Source organism: Chinchilla lanigera, unplaced genomic scaffold (assembly GCF_000276665.1).
Source record: "Chinchilla lanigera isolate Chin_1 unplaced genomic scaffold, ChiLan1.0 scaffold00038, whole genome shotgun sequence".
In the NCBI taxonomy this organism is placed as follows: Eukaryota; Metazoa; Chordata; class Mammalia; order Rodentia; family Chinchillidae; genus Chinchilla; species Chinchilla lanigera.
The window spans coordinates 2,277,542-2,292,607 of NW_004955439.1; the positions used below are offsets into that span (position 1 = coordinate 2,277,542).

The window sequence follows — 15,066 nt, forward strand, 5'->3', positions numbered from 1 at the left end:
AAAATATTTTTCCCATTCTGTAGGATCTCTTTTCACTTATTTGGTTGCTTCCTTTGTTGTGCAGAAGTTTTTCAATTTGATTTGATCCAATTTATTGATTCTTGATATCATTTCTTCTTCCACCGTGGTTCTGTTCAGAAGTCCCTGCCTACACCTATTGAAGAATTTTACCTATTTTATCTTCCAGCAGATTGTTTCTCTTTTAAGGTTTAGATCTGTGATCCATTTTGATTTTAGTTCAGTACATGATGAGCAGTAGGGCTCTAGATTCAGTCTTCTGCACGTACACAGCCAGTTGGTGTAGCACCATTTGTTAAAGTGGCTGTCTTTCTCTCAGCATGTGCTCTTGGCCCCTTTGTCAAACGTCAGATGGCTGGATGTGCCTGGGGTTGTTTCTATAGGATCTATTCTGTTTCACGGATCCACATGTCCGGTTTTATAAAATAGGTGACTGCAGTGGATGGACACTTCTCAGGAAAAGAAGCACAAATGGCCAGTAAGTACTTGAAAGAATACTCATCATCACTGGTCTTGCCCCACACAGGGTGAAGAGCTGTTGGGGACCACAGGTTCACAGTGGCTAATTTTGTGTACTTCACTAAGGGATAAACAGAGTCACGGAACTATGAGAATCACGCTTCTGAGATTTCCCATTAACTCTTTAGGGATGGGCCATCCTCTCCCACCCACTAAGACTAAACTAAAACCACTAAGATTAAAAACACTGCAGCCATGCGTGGTGGCGCACGCCTATAATCCCAGCACTCGGGAGGCTGAGGCAGGAGGATCATTGAGAGTTTGAGGCCAGCCTGGGCTACAAAGTGAGATCAAGGCCAGCTTGAACTGCACAGTGAGATTCTGTCTCAAAAAGACCAATAATAATAATAATAATAATAAATTTAAAACACTCCAGGAAAGAGCCTACTTAGCGTGGGATCATCTCTGCCCTCCTGAGTCACCCTAAATTATCTATTGCCCCTGGGTCATCTGAATCTTCCACAGACCTTGAATCTTCCCCTAACCCCTCCTATCATTGTGTATGCATCATAGTGTCTTTGTCTTTGCCCATCCTGAGCCACTGACCTCCCAGCCCCCCTTCATGCAAAGAATTAATTAATTAATTAATTAAAAAATAAACTTTATTCTACAGGCTACTATAGGAATCAACCTGAAGCCAGGCATCCTTGCAATCCCAGTACTCAGGAGGCAAAGAGAGAAGTACATCTGAGTTTGACTTCAGTGTAAACTATGTAGTGAGACTGTATAAATAAATAAATAAATAAATAAGATTATTGACTATTCTTTCAGTGAAATTCTGTAATGTGGAGATTATCTGATCATGTAGGGCTCTTCAACTGCCAGGTGTGGTGGCACATGCCTACAGTCCCAAAATTTGGGAGGGTGGAAGATCTGTGCAAGTTCCAATCTACCCTACAATGCATAGTGAATTCAGAGTCAACCTGAACTTCATAGTGGGATCTTGTCTCAAAAAGACAAAAGACAAAGCCAGGTGTGGTGGCGCTTGCCTATAATCCCAGCACTCAGGAGGCTGAGGCAGGAGGATCGTTCAGAGTTTGAATCCATTCTGGAGTACAAAATGAGCTCAAACCCAGCCTGAACTACATAGCAGGACCCTGTCTCAAAAAAAAAAAAAAGACAAAAGACACAGGACTTATATCTAGAACAGAGAAAGAGCCAATCCAAAAACGAGCACCTGAGAACACACACTTCTCAGATGAAGAAATACAAATAGCAAATTAAAATATGAAAAAATGGTCAACATCATTGGTCATTCAAGAAATGGAAGCTGGGCATGGTGGCACATGCCTGTAATCCCAGCACTGAGGAGGCTGAGGCAGAAGGATCATTACGAGTTCAAGGCCAGCTTGGACTACAAAGTGAGCTCAAGGCCAGTCTGAACAGCATAGTGAAACCTTGTCTCAAAAAGATGGAAAAAAAAAAGAGAAGTGCAAATTAAAACAACACCGAGGTTCCATTTCTCTTCAGAAAGAATGGTTACCATCAAGAAATCAACCAATAACAAATGCTGGTGAGGCTCTGGGGAAAAAGGAACTCTTCTTCACTGTTGATGTGAATACAGACTCGTGCAACCACTGTGAAAATCAGTGCATAGATTCCTCAAAAAACTAGGAGTAGAGGTCCCATTCAAACCAGCTATTCCCCTTCTGGTTGTTTTCCCAGAAGAATTGAAAGCATCATACCGCAGCGATATATGTGCACCCATGTTTATAGCAGCACAATTTGTCATAGTTAAATCTTGGAAATAATCCAAATGCCCATCAACTGAGAAATGGATAGAAAAGATGTGGTATTTTTATACAATAGAGTATTACTCAGCTATGAAGAAGGATAAAGTTGAGACATTTATAGAGAAACAGATGCAACTAGAAACCGTACTCATAAGTGAAATAAATCAGACTTGCATGTATAAATATCATAGTCTCCCTAGTGTAAGAAGCTGAAAGAGTATATAAGATCCAAAATGTACAATAGATATTGTGCATAGGAAGAAACTGTTCAAAAGGAAAAAAAAACTGGGATAGGGGAAAGGAGAAAAGGAAGGGAAAAGGAAAAAATACACACACAATTAATTAACAACCCCAGTTGAGATAGTTATACTGCTAATTGCTATTAGTTCATTGAAAAGAAAGGTTTGTACCTATATTTTTGATCAATTTTTCATTTCTATATCTTGTAATATGAGCAACTACTTTGACGATAACAATATGCAGTGTACTGACTATTGTTACTCTCCTACAATCTTGTTTAGAAATTTTATACCATTTCTGGCACTGCAATTTCAGTAGGAAAGATTTATTTTTGCTCAAGTTTTCAGTCCATGGTTGGAAGGCTCCGAGGAAGAAAAAGGCTGGCAGAGGGGAATAACTAAGGCAAAAGTGTGCAACCTATAGCAACCAGGAAGTGGAGAGAGAAGTGGGGAGTTTGGGACAAGAAAACCTCTCAGGTCACGACCCCGAGTATCCCAGCCAGGTCTCACCCCTTGACTACACAGTCAGCTCCTGAGCTCATCCATGGAGGAATCCACTGATAAATGCAGCACCCTCCCCCCTCATCTATGTTCCTTCCATTCCACAAACATGAGATTTGTGGGTATATTTTAGATCCAAACCATAACAACCATATAGTTCTTTTGTTGTTGCTGTTGTTTTTCCAGTACCAGGAATCAAATTCACAACCCTGCACTTGCTAGGCAGGTGCTGTGCCGCTGAGCTAAATCCCCAGCCCTACTATGTAGTTCTAAACTCAGTAGGTAGGGATTAATTGAGTTCCCAATTAATCTCGTTGCTTCATGAATCCATTTTACTGTGTTTTTATTTTAATTTTGTGTAGAGTTCAGACATGTGTAATGTCACTTACTATGCAGTTACCTAAGTCATCTCAGTTTCTCTGTCTCTGGGCCTTGATTCCATCATCTACAGAATGTAGGGTTTAGGTTAGAAGAGCTTCAGCTATGTTACATCCCACAGTTCTCAGGTACTGGTACCTACTATCCTTTGTAAATGTCCTAGTACTACACGTAGCACCTCAAATTTATGAAGTGCACAATCATAAACGAATGAATGGAACTTTTCAAACAGAAGAAACAAAGACTCCTATAAAAGTGAGACAGTCTGGGTGCATAGTCCAGCCATAAGATTTAAAATGTTTTTCACCACAATTGTAATACCTGCTTATAGTAAACACAATATTGCACACTCTTCCATCCAGCTCCTGAAGTAACTAGCTTCAACTTTTCTTTTTTTTTTGTCTATTTGAGACAGGGTCTCCCTATGCAGTTCAGGCTCACCTTGAACTCACTTATGTAGCCCAGGTTGGCCTCGAACTCACAACAATACTCCTGCCTTAACCTCCTGAGTGCTGGGATTACAGGTGTGTATCACCATGCCTGGCTGAAAGCTTTTAAATTCACATTTAATAGCTGAATAATATTCTTTAATATGGTTATCCCATGAATTTGATCGTGTCCTCTTTCCCCAAATTCTTGCTGTTACAATCAACCCTGTAATAAATGTCCTTTTCATAGAGCTAGGTAAATGAGTGTTTATACTTTCAAAGGGTGCATTCTAGAAGTAAGGTTACTAGGTCAGTGGATTGATACCTTTAAATTTTGTGTATGTGTTGTTCAGTTCTTTTCAAAAATATTTATAGTCCCTGTAAGTATATGAGAATGCTATATCTCCCAGATTCTTGTCTGCTTTTCATGTATAACATCTTAATAATTTCTAACCTGATAAGTCAAAAATGGTTTTCCATTATTTTAAATTGCATTTTCTTACCCATCAGAAATTTTAGCATCTGAACATATATTTATTTTTGTTCTTCTGGTTTATGCCTTTATTGGTTTGTTTCTTATATTCTAGGCATCTTTTCTATTAAAGATATTTGTCTTCTTCTTATACCTTTGTAGGAGCGCTTTTATGTGGAAGTTACATAAGCCTTTTGTCAGATAGGTTGACAAGAGTTTTGAAAGCTTTTCCCACATATTACTTATTTAGCAAGCCATATAATAATATTCACTTTTTGATATGGAAAGGGAGTACATCAGCACTAGAAATAGTTTCACTGCTCTGGATTGATTTATGTGCCCTAAAAATCTTTAAGTTTAAGCCTAAACCTTCAGTGTCATAGTGATTGGACATGGGTCCTCGGGAGACAATTAAATATCAAAGACTTCATGAAGACAGGGTCCTCATAATCGCATTAGTGCCTTCACCAGAAAACAACTGTCCAGCCACCTTGAAATAGGATTTCCAGCCTCTAAAACTGTGAGAAAATAAATGTTATTGTTTAAATAGTCCAGTCTGTGCTACTTTGTATGGCAGCTTGAGCTAAACCAGTACCAATATATAAACTCTGAGATTATGTTGCTTATCAGAGAAACCCATCCTTTGACTCCACCAATTCTTTACATCTATTCAAACATTTCCAATCTAAGTTATCAACCACTATAACTAAACATTTCTTTTGGTCTTCAAGGTTTCCCACAGAGCCCAGGAAGTAGATCAAAAGAAAACACCATCTTATGCTCAGAGAATGTAGTTCTAAAACCATGAAGTCTAAAACCTTAGCTGAAAAATCTCAACAACTGGGATGACAGGAATATTATAGCCCTGGAATTATCTATGTTTTTCTCCACTCTCATGCCTGAGAGCTTTGGTTGGGTTGACTTGAAAGTGGGTTTGACTGAGTTCATTAACCAGAATGCCTACTCTTGGCCTCTCCATGTTACTTGGGCTTCCTCAACCGATGGTGGCCACTGAGCAATCAAACTGCTTACACAGTGGCTCAGATTCCAAGTAAGAATGTTTCTGTGAGTGAGGGAGGGAAACCATGGCCTTCCCCGAGCTAACCTCAGAAGTCAAATACCATCCCTTTCACCGTACTGAATTAGCCCCATACCGATTTAAGGGAAGAAGACACAAACCCCATCTGTCAGTGGGGGCATAACTGAAGAATTTATCGCCATGTTTTCAACCGTCACATACGCATATAAACACAATCACACATACAGTGCTAAGTATATATACACTCATGTGTGTATCATATTCCCTTTAATTCTCCCAACAAGCAAATTGCTAGGTAGTATTTTGCTGTCTTGCCTATTTTCACTTGCACGGTCACATGGCCAGTAAGTGGTAGAAAGAGGATTCAAGTGAATTAACAGAAAAGCCCATGCTAATGCTACTAAACTGTATTGATCTGAAAGGACATGTCATTAATTTTAACGTTCATTATTGCCACTCTAACAATTTTGAATTCATACCGTATTTATAATGGCTGATTTTCCTTGAAAATAAAATAAGCTGGATGAGACTGAGTTCGGTTTAAGTGAGCACAATTTACAAAACAGATAAACCCTAGGAAGACTGAAAGAATGTCAAATTGAAAGCAGTCATGCTCAGGGATTGATCCACCCTAAGGCACAGCATTTTCTCGAATAATAGGATGCGAGGTTCCCGGGTGGTTCTTTGTCCCTTTGCTGCAGGGGCTCCTGCCGCTGGACATTATCTGCCCCCCACCTCACTCGCACTTCTCTGTAAGCCTCAACAGATTTGAATGATCTGAGAAATTGACTCAGCTCTGTTTCGTGGTACACAAAGAGAAAAAACTACAGATCATGGCTCCACAGTGGAGAAAACGCGACTCTGGCTACTCACTACCCTCGAGAGTATTTCAATCAATACCAAGCACAACAGCCTATTCTGTCATGTACACAGCACAGGGGAAGATTGACAGGGGCAACCCTCCCGTGTCATGGTTCATTGGTGCTGCACATAGAAAAGTAGCTAATGAACACCTTTTGGCAAGTTAAATTGAAAATATAACCTCTGGGTCCATCAGTTAAGAGATCATTTGAACTGGATCTCAAAGGCTGAATGCTGAAAGACAGAAAAAAAAGTGAATAATTAACAATACCCCAAAAATGCATCTTATAAAAAAGGCTGTAGAATCTATTGCTATTTCAAGGTCACACAGAAGGCCATCCAATTCACAAATGATAATGACCTTCAGTCCCACTGGGTGTGTACATATGTCTCTGTATCTCCGAGTGTGCATATTGGTAACGTTTTCCAGATCTCTCTATCAGCGAGATTCACAGGATGATAAAGTCTTGCTGTGTCTTTGAAAACGACCTGAGCGAGGAGACAAGCGATCACTATAACAAGGAAGGTCAGATCAAAAGGGAGTGCAAAGGAACACATTTTCCTTCAAGTAAACAATCTTTGCAGGTTCTAACTTCTTTCAACGATTTAAACAAGGGATAAGAAATAATCATATAAATTGTGAAATCTGGAGGAGCTGCAAAATTTATCTTTGGTGTTGAATGAATTATCACTAATATTCAAATGAGAAGCTTCGAGCAAATTGATTTGTCCCCTTAGGCTACATGTTGTCACATTGCCACGAGAAAGAGCAGATTTCTTTATGCTTTTGTGACAGAAGAGACTATGTCATATACATGTTTAGCACCATTTTATCATAGAACCAAAGACAGCAAAAACAGAGAGAGGTGTGTGGGTGCCTGCGTGGGGGAGCAGGCCCAGGTCAAAACAAGGAACGGGGAGGCGTGGGGGGATGCCGTGCATTTTTAATCGCTGCTACAGGTACTCCTGAACTGAGGAGCTACGAAGTGCTGTGATTCAATGGGCTTTGCTAAGCCATGTGTAGGTAGCTGCAATCATTGTTCTCTTTCTTGTAAGTGTGATAACTGGCACATACTTGGTGTATGGTAAGTGTCAAATAACAATGGAAATACTTGACCTATCTGCCAATTAGAATAAGACATTTGAGAGGGTGAGATTCAGTGGTACAGGGCTTGCCCGGCATATGCAAGGCCCTGAGTGGATCCCTGGGGCATTTAAAAAATTATAAAAGAAAAAGATAGATATAAATGCTGATTTGATTGCAAGCTGCATATGATTTCTCTTAGCTTAAAATGATAATAGCTGGATCATTTTAATTCTTACTGAATCTCTTTCCTAGAAAAATGAGCCTCGTATTTCACTGCTGGAATCTTCTCTGCAAAATTCTACCATTTTACTCATTCTGGTATGGGTTATAGATCTCTCAAAGAAAAAAATATTAACAAATAAAAACAAAATGATGTGTTAGTTTCGGTTTTCCTTTTGTAACTTTCCTGTGATATATGTCTGAATTAAATGAAAGAAATCTAATTTGATGAAACCAAAGAAAAATTCCACAATTTTTTTGAGAAAGATAACTCTTTCGTCCTTTGAGAGCACAAAATCAGGCCCGAAGGACTGGGAATGCAGCTCAGCTGGTAGCGTATTTGCTTACAACGCTTAGGGCCTCGGGCTTGTTTCCTAGTGCACGTGTGCGTGTGCACACACACACACGCACACACACACACACACATACACATAAAACTTTGGGAAGTTTCTTAATTTATAATTGTGTACATTACCACCTTTGGGGCTGGAGTTCTAAGCACATGATAAAATCATCTAGCTCAAAGAAGGATATAAAACATTCATCATGATCTATTTGTATACCTTTGTCCTTAGGAACATTTGTCACTAAGCAGGTATTTTATTGTTTATTATCTTTTGTGTTTTCCAGGGTACTACAGAAAAAAAAAATCACATTCCATTCAACAACTAAATATGTTACACAAACCACTTTAATCTGTGGAAAGACAGACATTCTAAAAAGTACTAGAGCAGTACTTTTGCTTTACAAAAACATACGCTTACTGCTTTGCAAAGCACTTTCATATATAATTTGTGTTTATTTGTGTGTTGTTTGTTTGTTTGAGACAGGGTCTCACTACATAGTTTGGGCTGGTTTTGAACTCATTCTATAGCCCAGGCTGGCCAGGAAACATATATAATTTGGAAATGACAAAAACATTTAATTATTATTTTATAGATGAGAAAATTGAGGCTCAGTATGTTGAGCGATCTTGTTGAACATTACACGATTAAGTTAATGATAAGATTTTTAAATCAACACAGAATTCTTGCCACTCCAGGAATACACTGGTCGTCAGTCTCCCTGTCTGTGTGTATTTGCGGGAGGAGGATGGGCAAAACTGCAAAAAGCAAATAGAGGTTCAAAGTATTGCTTCTAACATTAGGATTTTCCATAAAATGGAATGAAAGGCATAGCATCCCAGGGTCACAATGTCACTGAGGCTAAAGGAAGAAATGTCAAGGACATGACTATAATGGGAGTTAACATAATGGTTTAAGAATCTCAGAGGTATTTAATGATCCCTGTAAATAGTTCCACGCCAGGGTCACTGATGTCAACTTCAATTTTTCTTTTTTTTTTTTTGTATTTAATTCATTTGAAAACCATTCATCAGCCCAGGCACTTCCACTGCACATTTTTTTTTCCTGTACCAGGAATCGAACTCACGACCTTGAGCTTGCCAGGCAGGCGTTCTACCTCTGAGCTAAATCCCGGCCCCTTCCACTGCACATTGGGAGTACAAAAATGAACAAGTATATTTGGTGAGCAAAAGAGGTAAATACATTGATTAATTACATTGCAACAATAAACAGATGTTGCAAGAATCCAGGGGCTACTTTCTTTTGTATTACAAGAGATAGCCTACATGCCTTTCGTACTTATTAACAATGACTTGTCAAAGGACATGCTTAGTAAAGAGTAGTCATTCTGGGCCCTGATTTATGAAAATGGAGGTCAGGGCGAGGTGAAAGGTGTTTTGATTTTCCCAGAGTGCCCAGCATGCAGTTAACACACTTCTCTATTATCGCACTGACCAGAATAGAGTCTGAAATCAAGGGTGATTCTACCTGTTCAATATCCCTGCTCTCTGATGTCATCTAGAATTTTTCCAGGCTACGCACTGAAACATCCTCTCAAGGAAAACCACGGCCTCCCCACTTTCCGTTCTCCCCCGTGCCCTCCTCCAAACCAGTGTGGACTTAAAGCTTTACAGAGATAGATGGGCAATTCTGTGCCAGGCTAAGAGTTGCTTAGTGACAGAAACCACTGAGCTTTATATTCACAGTCTCTACCATGGACTAGGTGACAATGGCAGCAACAGCTAGGAAGGCAGGTGGGGGCTGGAAGAGATAGTATGTAGCTTTGTCTGCGCCTCCTCCCCACAGTCTGTCTGCTCTTTACCCAAGTATGAAGAGTCTATCTAAAACCAGTACGCATGCCCGGGGAAACTGGAGTCAAAGCAAGACCCTAGGGCCCCTTCTCACCAGATTGCTTAGTGAGCCACTCCTACATACCCGGTAAAAACTTGTTAGGAATACTTTTGGGGAAGGGTAAGAACTAGAATGGTACCACTGTTCTCTTTGTTTGTTGGAAGGTTTCTTTTGGAGGTACTGGAGGTTGAATTCAGGGCCTTCACTTTGAGGTACATCCCTAGCCCTTTCATATTTTTTATTTTGAAGGATCTCTGTAAGTGGCTAAGTTGCCCAAGCTAGGCTTATGATGCTCCTGGCTCAGCCTCCCAGAGTGCAGGGACCACAGGCCTGTGCCACCACGCCCAGATCACCATTGCTTTTATTTATTTATTTATTTGTTTGTTTGTTTATTTATTTATTTATTTTGTCTTTTTGAGACAGGGTTTCACTATGCAGTTCAGGTGGCCTTGAGCTCACTTTGTAGCCCAGGCTGGCCTTGAACTCACAACAATCCTCCTGCATCAGCCTCCCAAGTGCTGGGATTACAGGAGCATACCACCACACCTGGCACCATTGATTTAATGCGGTCCATTGGATAATTTACCTGCAGCATAAATCTTCCCTTTTCATATATGAAGTCTCGTGAGTTTTGACCAATGCATAGTCTTGTAACCAGTACCATAATCACGAAAGAGAACATTTTTACCATCCCAAAACAATTCCCTTTGAACTACTACAATTTTAAATGAATTAGCCAGGTGTAATGATGCACACCTGAAATCCCAGCACTTGGGAGGCAGAGGCAGGAGGATCCCTGTGAGTCTGAGGGCAGCCTGGGCTACAAAGTGAGCTCAAGCCCGGCCTGAACTACATAGTGAGACTCTGTTTCAAAACAAAAAAAAGACAAGTGAACTCTAGAAGAACCATAAAACCTATCAGTGTTGTAAATAACATTGTTTTGCATCTTAGACAACTTAATATATCTCTCCAAAAGAATAATTCTTTGTCTCTCGGTTATCATACTATTGGGCTGTGTGGCATTTTCCTTTTGAAAAACGTAAGGTATTTAGCAAACAAGCTTGCACCGTTATTCCCTCCAAATCCGGCCCAACAGTAGAGATTCACACTGGGCTTCAATGGAACCAGTGCATCTCTTCCCCCAAATAGCTTGCATGTTTCTATTTTTTTCCCAAGCCTGCCACGTAAATAGTTTAACAACGTCAAGCTTGTTATTTTTAACAAGGGGACTTAGTTGCATCACGGTGACACTGTGTCTTTCCCTTATGTACTGATCATATTCCCAGGAGGAGACTGTGAAAAGGCCCCGCATCCTGGGGACACCTGCTACATCGAGATCGGATGGATTAATGGAATGACACAGCAAACAAGCAAGTGACCAAACGCATGAATGAGGGAGGGAATGAAAGGATGAGTGGCTGCCTCCATCTTCAGCATGAGGCAGCATCTGAAGGGCACAGTGAGGTCAGGTGACTGGCAGAGAGCCACACAGTGATGTCACAGCAGTGCCCGTCAGATGCCAAGTTTATTTTCTTTGCTCTCTCCATCTAGCTATGAACTCTATTTCTTAAAATCCCATAAAATACCAACAATAAGGAGTAAAAAATGGAAAAATAAATCACAACATTAAGTGGTTTTCTTACATGAATTTAATGTACAAAGGATAACACAATTAAGATTGGGAGATACATTTTCCCTGGATAGGAAGCAAAAGTAGGTCTCTTGTTTACTAGAGCTTCTGCTCCATTAAATGGATTCAGTAATACTTTTTGGTACTGCTTTGTGGATTTCTGCATAAAATACTTTGTATATGTCCATGTGTTTCTGTTTTTACCGGAGTTCTTTAGTGAAGAGAGACACAAACACCTTCCCCACTGCCCATTTTAGTAGGACCGGTGTGGGAGAGCAGGCTGGAGAACAGTCTGTGTAGTAAGAGATCTCCCATTGTTACACCGATGTTTGCACTCGATTTCGGCTCTTTCCACCTTTGCACAGGTCGGGAATACATCTGATTGCATTGCTGTAGAGAACCTATTATCTTGGAACAGGTATCAAAAGAACTTGAATGAGCATAAAGAGTCCACATTTCATATGAAACTCTGGTTTAAACGTTCTAACAGAGAACGCGACTCCAGTGGCCCTGTCAGGGAAGTCAACTGCTGTCCAGCGAGTCCTGCGCTCGTGGCGCCTTCTGTCCATCCCCTGGTCCTGATCAGATATGCATGAATCGTTGCTTCTTCCAGCCTCGCTGCGTTCTCGCTCCCTCTGCCTCTCTGGCGCGGCTCTCCCTCCCTGCCTCCCTCTGGCTTCTGTTCTTTCTTACTCCTTCGCCCGGCTGCTTAACTACAGCTCCCACTGGAACTTGCACAATCAAAAACAGCTCTCTTCTCGAGCAGCCTCCAGAAGCGCATCACCTGGAGCGGCGCCTCGCTCCCCGCCCGGCCTCGAAGCAGCGAGGTAGCTGGGGGCGGGGAGGGGACCCTTCTCCCGCCCGGGCCGGCAGAGCATCTCCCTGGAGATCCCCGCATCCCGCCGCGTCCTGCCCTCCACCCCTGTAGCGGTGATGATTGCGTTTCGCAGCAAGGATGGAAAGAGAAAAGCTCCTGCCGGTGGCAAGTGAAAGTCAGGAGAGGTTGCTGCAGTAGCCGGTGCTGCAGAATGTGCGCGTGAAGAACTGAGCCCCGCTCCGTTCTCCATCCCGCCGGGTCTTCGTTCACTGTCTCAAGGAGAGAAAAGAGAAGCAGATGTCCTAGCCGGGCGGGTGCCACCCTGGATCTATAACCGTGAAGTCCCCACTGTGGAAAATGGTAAACAAAGACATGAATGGATTTCCAGTCAAGAAATGCTCAGCCTTCCAATTTTTTAAGAAGCGGGTAAGGACAGGTTGTGTTTGCTTCTTTTGTTTTCTGGGCTGCTCTGAAATGCTTCGAATGCTTGTGGAGGTGAGCCTGGGGTTTGTTGCTCAGCCCTTCAGGAGAGCTGCCCTGCCGGTAGCGGTGGTCAAGGTGAGGGCTGCTCTTGCCTGGATTCCACTCTGTTGGGGGCGGTGGAGGGGAGGGGGCTAGGAAGAGTTGCACTGGGCAGAGGGGGTTGGGCTGAGATGCCTTGGAGAGGGTGTGAGCCCGGAGTGGAATGTCTCAGTCAGAGCCACCACAAAGGTTACCAGGTAGTTTCAGCTGAACTGGCCTGAGTACAGTTATGGCTAGTAAACGAGTCCGGTTAATTGAAGATCTCTCTCTCTCTCTCTCTCTTGCTCTCTCTCTCTCTCTTTCTCTCTTTGAAGGATTCAACTTTCCCATACCTTTCCTTTGCTCTTTCTCAAGAGCTGCATTCTTACCTTCATTAGTCTGAAGGAGCAGCTTTGCTCCACAGCCCCACTCAGCCCATCACTGGCTGTGTCCATCTGTGGTATTAATAGCAAAGGACCAGAGTGAGCTTTCACAGAAATGATGGAATCCAGTGTTTGAATCCTGTTTCAAGTTGCCCCTGTTTTGCATAATACATCTTTCCTTTGCTTAGTATATTTTTTTAAAGAGAGAGTGCCGGTGTATTTGAGTAACAATGTAGGGGTTTGCTGCTGTGTATATATTTACTGAAATTGCTTGTTCTTCCATTCAGAGTGTTAATAACGTTGTATGGATTGTAAATGGACTTTTTTTTCTTTTTGTGTGTGTTTCACAATAAACTCCATTAATGGCCACACTGGTGGTCTGTAATTTTGCAAATTTGTACCCAAGTAGGGGGTAAGAACTGAATGACTGTTGGAGGACTGGTGACTGACATGCTTACAGAGAGTGTATTTTAAGCAAGGGACGCTTTCTGTAGCACCCAGCTGCCCCATCCTTTTTAATACCCCATGGCACTTTCATCCAAATGGTTCTCTCCATTCATTCCTCCTTCCCTTCATTCAGGGCCCTTTGGTGCCCTGCCTGAATCACAGCTTTTCAGAACTCCCCAGCAGAACACTGAATCACAGGCTGGGTGGGATGACCTCCCTGCACCAAAAGGGCAAGCAGGGAGCCTAGCCTGGAAATGCAGCATGTCCGGTCCAGCTAGAGGGCCAGCTGAGGCTCCCACACGCCTTGACTGAGCTCTGCCAGTCAAGCAAAACCTCCCCAGGAGTTCATGGGTCCACTGAAACCAACAGAAACCCGACTCTTGTGCAGTGCAAGTACCAAGCAAGGGGCGTCTCTCACTAGCAGAGTCTGCAAGCTGAATGACAAGAAGTCAGTACAACTCCACACAGCAGCACCACGCTGTTTAGAGTTCTCTTATGGACAAAATATTTCTTTCCAAGGGAGAAGCTTCTTTGCGAAAGTGAATTTCCAAGAAGACGTAAATATTTTGCTCATAAAAAGAATGCCATGACCTCTTTATTCAGTACTTACACTCTCAACTCCTTTTGATTAATTCAGTTTTCCTGTTATTTTTGAGAAAGGGTCTTGCTGTGTTGCCCATGCTGATCCCTTACTGCCTGGGCTCAAGTGATGCTCCTGCCTCAGCCTCTATAGTCAATCTACTGTGGACGTATTAATTAATTTATTTGATGGTACTAGGGGTATTTTATTTTATTTATCTAGTTCTGAGATTGGAACCCAGGGCCTTAGGCATACCAGTATTCTACCACGCAGTTACTTGCCAGGTTCCAAGGGCCATGGTTTAGAACTCTTTTAGTCAGTTACCTTTAATCAACCACATGGCGTTTATGTAGATTTTTTCAAAAGTTATCTCTTATTTTCTTTGTCATGAACATATGCTATAGAAATACTAATTTACCATCTGGTTTCATTTTGCCTAGAAGCATAACTTACCAATACATTGTAGTTTTAATTAGTGCTTCTGAAGACCTTGACTTTTGCCAAGAACAAATCAGTACTGGTAGCGTATCTGAGTCCTTGCAGGGAGAGAGTTTGCTTCAAGATAACCAGCAAGTGACTTCACCTGCCTTCTCACCGGGGCCTGTCAGTTGCTGGAGGTAGGATCAGCAGCTCCCCTTGCCCTCTGCTCTCTTTGCTCCTCAAGGACAGCTACCCAAAAAGAATACGATTTTGTACAAAGCCATTGACAGCCCCAGGGAGGAATTTTTTGATTCTTGTATGCTTTGGTTTATTCCACACTGGGTTTTTTTTTTTTTTTATGTATTCTAAATAAGTGTTCATTGTAGTGTGCACCATGACTTAATTTTGACGTTTTTGTTGTTGTATGTTTGCTTTTTGTTTTTCAAATTATACAACTGATACATAAATAAATACGTAAAGCATCAAAACAACGCTGCGGTTTATTCCACCTCTTCTCCTAGCCTCCTCCCCTTCCCAGGGGTTACTGTTATCATATTGGTGTTGATACTTTCCAGGCCTTTTTTAAAAAGACTTTCTCT

General features: G+C 41.7%; 1 long non-coding RNA gene across 3 annotated transcripts in view; it reads left to right on the forward strand.

The window, feature by feature from the left end:
* LOC102005842 overlaps positions 1-14,817 on the forward strand; it is a 36,638-nt gene extending 21,821 nt beyond the window's left edge. Inside the window, exons 5-6 of one of the 3 annotated variants that reach the window (XR_261967.2) lie at positions 448-496; positions 1,151-1,296. This is a non-coding gene — a long non-coding RNA (uncharacterized LOC102005842). Of the gene's footprint in view, positions 1-447; positions 497-1,150; positions 1,297-10,975 lie in introns of those variants that run through there. The other 2 variants (XR_001235211.1, XR_001235212.1) reach the window with 2 other exon arrangements.
* Positions 14,818-15,066: the final 249 nt, after the last annotated feature.